Source organism: Nicotiana tabacum, chromosome 7, assembly GCF_000715075.1.
Source record: "Nicotiana tabacum cultivar K326 chromosome 7, ASM71507v2, whole genome shotgun sequence".
Lineage (NCBI taxonomy): Eukaryota > Viridiplantae > Streptophyta > Magnoliopsida > Solanales > Solanaceae > Nicotiana > Nicotiana tabacum.
In genome coordinates this window covers 164,599,860-164,613,293 of record NC_134086.1, presented here as the reverse complement: position 1 = coordinate 164,613,293, position 13,434 = coordinate 164,599,860, and the positions used below count along the sequence as shown (strand labels likewise).

Below are 13,434 nucleotides of genomic sequence, written 5' to 3'. Positions count from 1 at the left end.
CAAGGAAGAAGATAGTAGAGATTATTAATACAAAAACAACAGCTTCTCAAATTTTCTATATATAAAAGATCACGACATGCTACTTCTTTATTAAAATACTCAACTAATCAAGCTTTAAATATGAAAATAATTGCTTCAGAATTGGCTATCTCGTGGGTGATTGAAATGGTAAGGAACAATTGAAGAACAACAGTCGATTAGCAGCCTGATTCAAGAATTGATCTTCAACCCCAAATCTAGCAATATTATTATTCAAAGTTGAAGTAGTTGGCACTACAGAAGAACCATTAATCATATCAGCTCTCATTGTTATTTTCTTTTTCAATTCCTCCAATGCACCCATAAATTCTTCAAGTTCCTCAATTCCCATATCATCAATTGATTCATTCCACCAAAATCCCTCATTATTATTATCATTATTATTATTATTATTCACAATTTTTGAATTTTCAATAATCTCCTTTTTTTCTTCTCAGCCTCCAATTCTCTACAAATCTGAGAATAGTATTGATTGTTCTGTTGTACATTGAGTTGATCGACGGTGGATGAGGAGGAGGAGGAGGATTTTCCGATGAGATAACAGTCGATAACGACATCGACATTGGGATGACCGAAAGCGAAAAGACATTGTCGTTTTAATGATTGAACAAGAATAGCGATTTCTGCATCGCTTAAAATGCAAAGTTCGCTAGTTTTTTTGAAAAGACCTAAACTCCATTTGGAGAAAGTAACATGCCTGCTGTTTTGATTGTCTATTGGCTTGATTGCAATTTTTCTCCGTCCTTGAGTTTTCTTCATGGTGTTAATAGTAGTGTTCATGGTAGAAGAAAGAAGAAGATTAATTGGCTTTGTAAATTGAGAACTTCTTGATGTATAATAATTTATAGAAGAGTTGCTTGGTCTGTAAATCAAAGATTTTTTACCATTCAAGAATCGGAAAAGATTTAATTACTCGTTTTAGTTGTAGTTATAGGAACGAGATTGGATTTTAATTTGGAAAGTACTGTAATATGGAACGCTGTTCTAGGAAACTTTTCCATAACTTTGTTACTTATTGGAAAAGTAGAATCTTTAAATATATATATATACTTCCCATAATTTTTGTTACTAACTGGAAAACTAAAATCTTTAATATGAAAAGAGAATAGGAAAAAATATTTATAGTACTTGAGTGGCACGCGTCATCGTTGGAATTTCTCGTAAGTGGGATTTTTTTTAGATTTTATTAGATATGAAAGAAAAATACCCAAACAAACAAAAATAAATACATAGGAGGATTGTACCCCAAACCCAAAGGTCCCAAACCCTATATATGAGAACTTTTACCCAAGCATAGGACATATGAGGCTCGCTTGGCGCACTCTAGACCAGATTTTCAAGGTTCATACTGAGAAGCTTGTGCAAGGATGGGTGGTGTACGCTAGGGGTGGCAAACGGGCGGGTCGAGTCGAATATGGGACGTATCGAAAACGGGTAATAAAAAAATTGATAAATTATTCGATCCGACTCATATTTAATTCGGATAAAAAATGGGTTAACCATATTATCCACGGCTTCATAAATATGATCGCTTTTGGGAGAATTTCTAGTTTTTCTCAAATTTGAGAAACCCCAAGTTAAGGTCTTACAAATGTAAAAGTTAAACCTATTGGTTATCCATTTTCTAAATCGATAATATGGTTCTTATCTATATTTGACTCGTTTATAAAAAGTTCATTATCCAAATTCATTTTTTAGTGGATAATATGGGTGGTTAACTATTTTTTTTTTTGAATCATTTTGCCACCACTAGTGTACGCAGTAAGACCGTGATCAATAAGTCATCTCAACAGGTAAATAGTTGTGGAGACACCTTGTTTTACCAAAAAGTATAGTACTATTTGTTATAATAATTAAAAGATAACTGAGGTGAAAGGTGAATCATAGTCAAGCATAATAATTCTTAGATGTAGCTAAGTGTTGAAGTGATACCGTTTACTTAATGCCCAGAATCGGTTACTAAATCATTAAATGCACGCCTTGGGGAATAAATGAAGAATGAATGACGAGCAATAAATATGAAAAGTGGCAACAAATGTAAATAGGAAGAACAATTCGCCCCAATATCAGCCGATATGGAAGATTCTTCCTCCTGACTACGGAATATGGCAGTGAATAAGAATATGAACAATGCTTTCTTGGATCGTGTGAGTGGAAAGAAAGAATAATCGATAAAATCAATCACTATGGAAAGGTATACTTTATTCTCTCTCAAGAGTTAACTTCTTACAATAGTATTTTCAGAATCAATCTCACGTGTCCTTTTTCTTTTCCCTTTCTTTCTATTTATATGGGATATTCTCTAAAAATCCTAAAAAGTACAACAAGGAGAATATTCCTGTCACTAGTTCCAAGACTACACTAGTCGTTATTCCTACTCTTCGCTATTCGACCTCGGGCTTTACAGCTTACTCAGTGACTGCTCGTTGTTGGGATTTGGTCGACCTCGGCCTATCCGCCCAAATCAAAATCCAGTCTTTTCACTTAACGATCTTCCCACGCCTGACTTCCTAAGCCAGATTTTGACCCATACAGTTAGTCCAGTTAGTCCCTCCACTTTTCGGGGTCGCCTTCTAGTCGGCCCCGATGAGCGGACCTTTTCAGTCGGCGATTTGTGAAAAACATTTTAGCATGGTGATCGAGTAGAGACGTCCGTAGCCGAAATAATAACATGTCGCTCTGAGATTCGTGGGTCATGGGGTTGGTGCAGGATGACGTCACGCCGCATGCGCCATTATTGCGCATCTTTCCGATGCGTTGCCTCATTCCTTGAGTCCCTATCATTTCGATTCTACGGCCACTGACGGTTGTCTGCATCAATTAGAACTCCTCTGAGGTCTATAAATAAAGAGGGGAAAACTTCTCAATGGAAATTTTGCATTCTCTGATTTCTTCAACCTTGCACTCACTTCTCTTTCTTCTTCTTGAGTTCTTGCACCATGAAATTGCAACTGTTTTTACCCTTTTTTCTTTTTCTACTCCACCGCATACATATTAGCAGAGAATGGCTAACGTGACCCCCAACACTGAGATGATCTCTGACCCTACTCCATTATCAGTGGCCATGCCTTCTGGTGGCAGAGAATCAACGGTTATAGAGGATGAGAGCTTCCCCACTGTGGAAGAGAACATTCCTCGTAACCCTACTTCTAGGTCTGACTTCTCTAAGGAACTCGCCATTTAACCGGAGTCTGCGAAATCTGAGATGGAGGCAAATTACCTTTTTGCCCTTAGGACCAAATATGGCATTCCTGCCCATGTCGACTTGGTTCCTGCTGGAGATGACTTGGTTCAAGTTCACCGACCTGGGTATTATGCATTTTATGCCTATCCATTTCTGATAGGTTATTCTCTTCCTCTTCCTCCGTTGGCGGAGGAGTTCTGCCGCTACTACATCCTCTGCCCGGCACAACTTTCTCCTTACCTTTACAAGATTTTTCTTATGTTGGCGAAGTTTACGGGGCTGGCCGGCTGCGAAGTTTCTATCTGTCATCTACTGCACCTTTTCGGATCGAGCTTCCGTAGGGGCACGATGATTCACCTCCGCCACCGTGGAACCAAAAGGTTGGTCGCGGGGATGGATGATAGGATGAACCTTTGGTTTTGGCTCATTACTTCTTCATCAAAACCGATCATGTGGTGGCGAACCCTAGCGAATTTCCTAAACAATGGAATTTTTCTCGTAAGTGTCATCATTTGGAGTACATTCTTTCCCTCATCTTCGTGTTTCGTGACTTGTTACGTTGTTTTTCTTTTTGTAGCTACGAAGCACCCCCCTTTTTTAGTCGTCGATATCAGTGACTGTGTGACTCGCGTCTTGCCTCACACCGTAGGGATCCATGACTAGGCGTCCGAGGTTCGGGCTCAAGCCTTTGATCGGTAAGTCGGGTTTTTCTCTCATAACTACTTCGCTCTTGTTGTGGTGTGCTTCTTTCTGCCGCTTATGGTTTTCTATTGACGCCAGGTCAGAGAACTTCTAAGAAGGCGAAGTCTTTTATCCCCGCATTTTGCCAAGCAGTTGCTTCGACGAGGATGTAGTTTGTGTTGGCTGAGTCTCGAAATACTTCTTCCCATACTCCGGTTTTAAGCGAGTCTGGTGGTCAGACGGCCACTCTATCAGCGGAGGTACGTGTCTGCTCGATGTTTCATTTAATGGACGAATCTTTCCCATGTGAGAAGGAAACGACTTTATTGATAAGGCGACTAGTAGAGGCTTCGGCTACGCCTAAGCGGGCAATAATTGTAGACGTAGAAGCGGCGTGCCCTTCAGCTGTGGGGACCGCTCCTCCACTAGACGTTGTCGCGGAAGATAGGCCATTGGAGACAATGGAGGTTGCTATGGAAAGGGATATACCAGGGGCAGCCAAGGCTGGCTCTTCGTCTGCTGGTGGCAGAAGAAAAATGGTCATTGTGGAGGATGACGGGTCCGGTTCCGATATCGACCCTGAAGAGGTACGGGCTTTCGAGGAGAGATTTACTCGAGTGGAGGTGAGGACCGAAGGGTCCACTCGAAATATTGCCATCCACTTGTGTTTCAACTTGTTGGTCAATTTGGAGTGTTTGTTTCTGGCTTTGGCCCCCTTATGCGCGGAGTCCGAGAATAGGACCTTGCAGACATTGAAGGATGCAAACCTATCGTTAGCCATTTTCGGGATGGCCCTACAAGTAAGTCTTCTCTTAGCATTTCAATTTCTTTTTTCCTCTATGATATTTGCCTTTGCTGACCCTTCTTTGTCTGTTTATCAGACTCTCATCCTAGAGATTGAGAGCACCCTTCGGAAGGAGAAGAGGACGACTCTCTATATAAGATGGAGTCAAAATACAGAGAGTGATGTACTAAACACAAGGCCCTGGTTCGCATGCTTGGTGAGGATGCTTTGTTCCCAACTCTCCGTGATGATCTGATGAATAAGAATGAGGAGTTGAAAGAGAAGGATGATGAGCTCAATACATTCCTAAGCCACAACTTGCATAATACGTGCACCAATAAAAAACGGTCCGAACATACTCAAATCATAAAAATGACTCAACTAAGAGAGTTGTACCTCAAACTCACCAGTACTGCCACAACACAAGGCTGAGACCCTGTCTCACATCATAGAAATAGGACACACAAATTTGACCTGCAAGGTCATGTTTCTACACAGCTTTGCTGCAACGCGCGATCCTATCCAATTACTACTCCACATGAAACACCTCAAGTCACTATGCTTGAAATCGACAACCATGCTCAATTGATGTCTGGAGCCAAAGCAAATCGTTACACCCATGGTGAAACAAATAACACACACCACACAAACCTGATAGAACATAACCGGTACGTTATTCACCGAGCAACAGCCAATTACTCATCCCGCTCGACTTCCACTACTACAACTCCTATCGGAGCTAGACGATCTGGTGCCCGGCACCAAATTAATACCGAAATCAACAACCTCGCCCGACGATATGTCTAGCCATATGAAACTCATCTGAAAAGTCCCTCAACACTGGAACTGAATTAATGATAGCAACCTTTGCACTGACATCCATCACGAATGCCCAATTAAGAAAGCAATCCTTCCCAACCGTCCGCTGTTTCTTTGAAATATAAACCACTCTGCTAGAACATAATCCAATGCACTTCATCACTCAACCCGTGGCATTTTCGGTATTTCCCGTAGCGCAATAGTTCAGAATCACTCAACACTAAGACAACCAGTCTGAATTCCGACATCACATCATAAATCTAACATACCAGCAAACAAAGATCCACTCGAGCCTCCAAATCCCGATTGCCGCTAAACGGTGCCGAATCCACACGATCCACCACCACAACCTAGCTTGTACATGAGAACTCTCAGTCTCCAACTCCATATGGCACACAAATCATCATACCTGATTCCAGTTTCCACCGTGCGAATACCTGCACACCTTTAATACCCAATCATCCCACGATAAATACTCTAAAATTTCCATGTTCCATATAAGCAACTCGAATATCAGCAGCCGATCCAGCCTTAAAGTGCCGCAAGACTGTTGAAGTGCCATCAACTTAATCACATTGGCCTTTTTCTGAAACATATACCCTCTACAAATCACTATGATTAGAAATACAATTTCCTTAATCATCTGAAGATCATTCACCCTAATCATCTGAAGCTCATTTCTCTAATCACCTAAAGCTGCCCGTACTGCCTAAAAATGTTATGAATTTCCATTCAGAACTGAACTGTAACCTTACACATGCAAATGTCAATACTTCACAACATATCCCATATACCATACCATCCTAAGGTAACATGAGGACTTCACCTCCTTTCCGAACCATGAACGTTTACGTACTTAACTAGTCAAGAACTTCCATTGATCCCATCTAGAAGAAAAGCATGACACATCCCATGCTCTGCATGACACATATAGGTCTTGTTCAAATTCTTACAATACCGATACGACGGATGAGATCTGTATAAATTCATAACACCGCCGAATCAACAATTCATTGGGTCTATACTTCTGGCAAGAACTATCACCTCATTCTGAACCAAACAATGGTCTTAGCCCCTTAATTTACTTCATATACTTAGATTGCACTAATCTCGAATTCAATGATCTCGTCTCACCCATTACGAACTACTTAGGCAATAAGCCACCCCAGATATAATCAAAAGCCGCATATGATGCTCCAATATGCCAATAGGCTACCAATTCGAACGGGATACAAAAAAAAACGAACTCTGGAAGGAATTACCAATCCCACGCACTAATACAGACTTTCCTTAGAAAACAGTAAGCAAGGCATATAAAATAGCATATAGAAAACTATACTCAACATCACACTGTTGCAAACGTGAAACCCGATACAGATAACATACCCATGGCGGCGTGCCACCCGATCCACACATAGATCTCACATACGGAGATGCACATCGAGCCAAATTTTCTCATTACAACAAAATACCAAGTATCGGTCGTAAGCATTCTAAGTGCATAATAATATCTCTGAGGGACATATAGCATTATAAGCTACAAAACTCAAGCACAACTGAGATGCGATGTACAATCTGAATTTCAAGAGCCAAGATGCTCATATAACGTCATTCCTTCGCGGATTCTCAACACATAGCAATTTCTCAAGCCGTCTCACAACTCACACGGCGCAATGCATCACTACGCGAAATATCTGACAACGAAACATTAACCTAACTACTCCTCCATGAAGACCGCGTTACTAAAATGCACATACCTGGCCTGATATAGAGCCATTATTCACAATAAATCTATCCACCGACTTCAAGCTGATTTTGATACCACTGAACTAGTCTGATAACCTTTCAAAGGTCCATAATAACTCCCATTTTTCTCATAACACACAAGAACAACCATCACAATCGGAGTAATCCTCCCCAGTTCACAACCCAATATGCCCAAGTGTCCTCCAGGCATGAATCTTCAATTTAACGACACCATCACAAACTTCATACTTGGTTTACATCTTTAATCAATCAAGTGATCACATGCCATACTTATATAATCTTCCCGTGGGGACACACTCCCACAACCTACCACAACAATAGTTGGAGCGTACCTCCAAACCACCGGTCGTACTAACGCTGAAGAGCGATCAAGAATCATTAACCAGGACGCAAAGCCCTTTTTACAAAGCATCGATCTTAGGTGACGCTGAAGACAATACCAGCTTACCGTAAACAGCGAAACTTATCTCCTGCTCATCCAAGCTCATGACATCTTTGTCAAAAAATTTCCTTCACCCATGCCATTCTTGGCCCAATTTCCACAACCGGAACTGATTCACCAGCATGCATCAAACCAGAACTAACATAGTACATAACTGCACAATCCGCTAACCAATAGCAAGCTCCCCAACTTGGCTCGAAGCTATAGATCACAACACACTATACTCATAACGCATATACTCCATTGTTGCCTCAACACCATAGTGAGGTTAAACTCAAATCCTCTGTAAGCATGTGTAAACACATTTCATCTAGTACTTCAACTCTTTGGCAATCTCGCAACAGTTAAACTCACTCTCTTAAGTGAACCAAAATTTCAAACTTCAACACTTACAATTCATTTGCACATGAGATCTCCTGTCATTCACATGAGGATCACACCGCCTCAACACACTTCGCGGGAGATAACCCACCTGCTTTGCCTCAATATAACATTTTTGTATACCTTCCACCTCCATAATCATTATGCAGTCACTTGATCTTCCTGAGTCTGTACTCATACCGCAACATAAAATTTACTTCACTCCCAACTAGGAGTCTTGAAAAGATTCTTCAAACGCCCATAACTCGGGCTATAACTTGAATCAAGATAGACTTCAAGCATCTACTAATTCTTCCATCATTCAATAGTCTTCTTCTCGTCGCTTCCAATTCATATGGATACGCCTCGTAGTACTAACATACTCCTCACATAGCCACAACTGTCATTTCCACTGAAGGGGACACTACCGAACGTATAAGTTCAAAAACACTTGTTTATACAATCAGCACCTCGGCGCTCTAGCCATAGGCTAAGATCCAACCTCAAGTCCTTCAGACTGGCCCACCATAAACTCATAGATATAACACCTCGCTCCTCGATCGGGGAATCACAAGCCATCGAGGCACATCTGATACTGAGCGCTCATGCACGCATATGAACGCGTGGAAGGAATTTCAAAAGTTTCCTTTCAAGATGAATCAAGGACGCACGATAAGAATTCAAGAATGTGAAGTTTTCCTAAAGGTTCTACAGCCTCTCGAGGATAAATACAGACGTCTTCGTACCAATCTGCGAGACTCTACTAAATCGGCTCATGAATCGCGAGACCAAGTAACCTAGGCTCTAATACCAACTTTGTCACGACCCCAACCCCGGTCATGATGGCGCCCAACACACTGCTAGGCAAGCCCGACCATTCAACAATATTATCCCAAATTCTTATTTAGATTATAGATAAATATCACTGGGAATTTACTAAGTCATTACATTCAGGTATATAATTAATAATAAAATATGCGGAAGTTCAATTAAAATACCACACCATAGCCTAATAGAATCCGGTGTCACGAATATGAGCCTCTAATACAGAATATCCACCTATTACAAGTCTGTCTAGGAAGAATGCCGAATGAAAGATAGAGATAGAGGGGAGAGATCAAGGCTGTGAACACCATGCAGCTACCTCGATACTCCCGGATACTGCTGCTCAGCTAAACAAATCTTCACTCAGCCTGTAGTGTACCTGGATCTGCATGCAATGTGCAAGGAGTAATGTGAGTACTCCGACCCAGTGAGTAATAAACATAAATAAAGGCTGAGAATAAGAAATCGTGGAAAAATACAAAGTAAACTATAACTGGCAGTTTAGAACAACAAATAGTGAAGCAACAAGTCAATTAAATCAGAGTACCAAATACTGAGACAGGTATAACAGATAAAAACAAATGCATGAGTGCAATGCAATGCATATGATGGTACACTCTAGTACCCACTACGGCGTGCAGCCCGGGCCATCCATTTTATTTATCGTGTACAGACTCTGGAGGGGCTCCTACAACCCAGGCGCAATATCAAGCCATCTCGTGGCATCAAATCTAGGCCCTCGGCCTCATATCAATATCAGTATAATCACCCAGGCTCTCGGCCTCAATATCAATGTAATCAACCAGACCCTCGACCTCAATATCAATGTAATCAACCAGGCTCTCGGCCTCAATATCAATATAACACTGCTGCGGCGCGCAGCCCGATCCATGCTCAGTCCAGAAATCATCATAATCTCCTTGGGCATTTGTAAAACAGTAGTTCTCAGCCCGAAATATCATTAAGTTTTCAAATCTTAGAAAGATGGCTGAGTTTGCAAAACAGTATTTAAAACATTTGACTGAGATCAAATGATATGCATGTATGCAAAAATAGTGATGTCAATCCCTGAAGAATTCAAATAATTGGCAAGAAGCCTAAATGTAACAATTAAATCCAAGTAAGGATGATTCTCAATTTAGTTCAAGTAGAAAATACGATAAAAACATCTCTCGAGACGGACCAAGTCACAATTCCCAATGGTGCTCTACCCCACGCCCGTTATCCGGCATGCAAGTCACCTCAATATAGCGTTACGATGTGAAATTCCGGGGTTTCAAACCCTCAGGACATCATTTACATCAATTACTCACCTCAAATCGGCTATTTCTTTAATTCGCGACGCCTTTGCTCCTCGAATTGGCCTCCACGTGCGACGAATCTGCCCAAAATCACAACGAATATGTCGCATTATGATAAAGAGACAATACCCTATCGAAAGAAATCGAAAAATATCAAAATTCACGAATTTGACAAAACCCGGGCCCCGGGCACACGTCTTGAAACTTAGAAATTTTTATATCATCGGGTTCCTTATCTCGCCACGAGTCTATACATACAAAAATCTCTCAAATCGGACCACAAATGTCCCCTCAAATCCCAAATTTAGAATTTCAATTTTCAAGCCCTAATTTCTTACAATTTGGCTATATTTTCATGAATTTCAAGGATAATTTTACAATATAATCATATTTTTAACTCATAAAACTTACCTCCAATCAATCCCCTTCGAATCCCTCTTCAATTGCTCCCAAGTAGCTCTCAAAATGCCCAAAAATGGTGAAAGAAATGACTTAGCTCGGGGATGAAATGTCTTTAAATATTCTGCCCAGGCATTGTACCTTCCTCTATGCGATCACAGCCCCAGGCTTGCGATCGCGAAGCACAAATTTCCGAGGCCTCCAAATTGGCCTATGCGATCGCGACCAGACTAATGCGATCGAAATGAATAAATTCCCGGCCTTACGCGATCGCAGACATGATCCTGCGTTCGCACTGAACAAGAAACATCCAAGCCCCAGGTTCACTTAACACTATGCGACCGCGACTGTAGCCATGCGATCGCGATGCTTCTGTACCCAATTCTATGCGATCGCAAACGTCCCTATGCAATCGCAATGACCAAAATTCCGGCATCCCATAAATCCTCCTATGCGATCGCAGGGCACCTCCTACGATCGCAAAGAACAAAATCCTGCAGCACTGAACCTGCAATTTTTGCATATTTTCTAAGTCCAAAACTCATCCGTTAGCCATCCGAAATCACCCCGAGGCCCCCGAAACCTCAACCAAAAGCACCAACACATCTTAAAACATTATTGAAACTTGCTCCAATCATCAAAACACCTCAAACAATGCCAAATCCATCAAATTACATCGGATTCAAGCCTAAATTTCTTAAAAACTTCCGAAATACGCATTTGTTCAAAAACCCAACCAAAACACCTCCGAATAATCTAAAATTTTGCACACACATCCAAAATCACCTAATAAAGCTACTGCAACTCTCGGAATTCCATTACGACTATCGGATCAAAATATCACCTATCAACCGAAAATCGCCAAAATACTAACTTCGTCAATTCAAGCCTAATTCTACACCGGACATCTAAAATTACTTTTGATCACACTCCTAAGTCACAAATCATCCCCCGAAGCTAACTGAATCATCAGAATTCAAATTCGATCCCTCTAACACATAAGTTAATGTCCGGTTGACTTTTCCAACTTAAACCTTCTTAAAAAGAGGCTAAGTGTCTCATTTCCTATCAAAACCAATCCGATTTAAATCTAACACCCTGAATACCGATAACGAAACATGAAGGAGCATAAAATGGGAGAAACGTGGCGGTAACTCACGTGACGATGGGTCGAGTCGTCACAATTTTCGAGAAACCTCATCGACTAAGTTCGTAGAGTTTCATTGAACTTTCACACATGTACATGAATGGCTAGCACATCGTTGAAGAGAAATAATTTTTTTTCCCCAATTTGAGAACTCAAATCATGGAAACAAAAATCACATATCTCACAAAATCCATGAAAATAAGTTGTTCAACAATCTTCCCTAAATTGGACCAAACCAACAAAAGCTATATAAGTTTCTCTTCTACATAAGGAAGAAGAGATTAAATTTTATTTTAGCTATGGCAAGAAAGATGATCAAAGGTAGACAAAAGATTCAAATGACCAAAATGTCAAAAGAAAGCAACCTTCTTGTAACCTTCTCAAAACGGCATTCTGGATTTTTCAAAAAAGCTAGTGAACTTTGTAAACTTTGTGGTGTTGAAATAGCCATTATTGTTTTTTCTCCTGGCCATAAAGTTTTTCTCTTTTGGTCATCCTAATGTTGAGTCTATTATCGATCGTTTCCTTACTCGTAATATTCCTAGTAGCACTACTGCAATTCTTCTTCTACAACTTGTCAACTTGTTGAGGCTCATAGAAATGCAAATGTTCGCGAATTGAATAAGCAGCTCATGGAGATTCTTAATCAATTGGAGTTTGAGAAAAAACATGAAGTTGAACTTGTGAAAATTAACAAGGCAAAAATAGGAAAGAATTGGTGGGAAAGGCCAGTAAATGAACTTGGACATGCTGAATTGGAACAGTTGAAATTAGGAATGGAAGAACTCAAAAAGAGTGTTACAAAGCAAATGCAGAAAATATTTATTGAGTCATCAAATACTCCTGCATTTTTTCTTGGAGCTTCTTCATCTAATGGAGGCCAAGCTGATGTTAAAAATATCACAGGCCTTGGACTTTCTATGGCCACTCATGGGCACATAATTTTTCCCTGATTAACCGAGTTAATCAAGAAATATTACGATTTTAGGTCAAGAGGTTGATCATATCGAGACTTTATTTTAATTTTTTGTTCTAATATACTATACTCTACTATATTTGAGTAATACTTGAAATGTTTATTTATTGATACTATGCAATTTGTACGACCAGACGTCTAGACAATATGCATATTAATTTAGGCTATTGTCGTGGTTTGGTGTTTTTATCATCCTAAAGTGAACGAACAAAGAAGTTTACAGTGATTTCATTCCAAACTTTTTCTGCATTGAGCTTAGTTTTTCCCTAAAAATATTGCTCCAATAATAATTTTTTTACCTGTACCAAACATTCAAAGTTGTTGTTGGAGCTTTGTCCCATAAATCTTGAACCTTCTTGTACTTTTTTAAAGGCATTTTTTACTCATTAGGTCACTCAAAATATTTACATGTAATTCTCTATAAAAAGTGGGATCTGTAACTCTAAGAAGGAGTCAGGTTTCATTGTATACGGTAAAGGTGACTGACCCATAGTGAATTTTTTTTATATTGTCGATGTATTTAAGTAAAATTCTAATATTTGAACAGTTCGAGGGCAAGAGACCCATATTTAAAGGATTTAAGTTATATGCACCGATACTGCAAAGATTTTCTTGCACTTTTAATGAATTTTAACCTGTGATGATAAGTTAGTGGTTAATTTTACCAGATTATCGATTAATATTTATCAAGAGATTTATTTGTAATTACA

The 13,434-nt window shown here is 40.0% G+C and overlaps 2 pseudogenes; one reads left to right on the top strand and one right to left on the bottom strand.

The window, feature by feature from the left end:
- Positions 1-135: 135 nt before the first annotated feature.
- Positions 136-3,219, bottom strand: LOC142162408 (agamous-like MADS-box protein AGL29; annotated as a pseudogene).
- An 8,828-nt stretch (positions 3,220-12,047) lies between these two features.
- LOC142182594 (agamous-like MADS-box protein AGL62) lies at positions 12,048-12,701 on the top strand (annotated as a pseudogene).
- Positions 12,702-13,434: the final 733 nt, after the last annotated feature.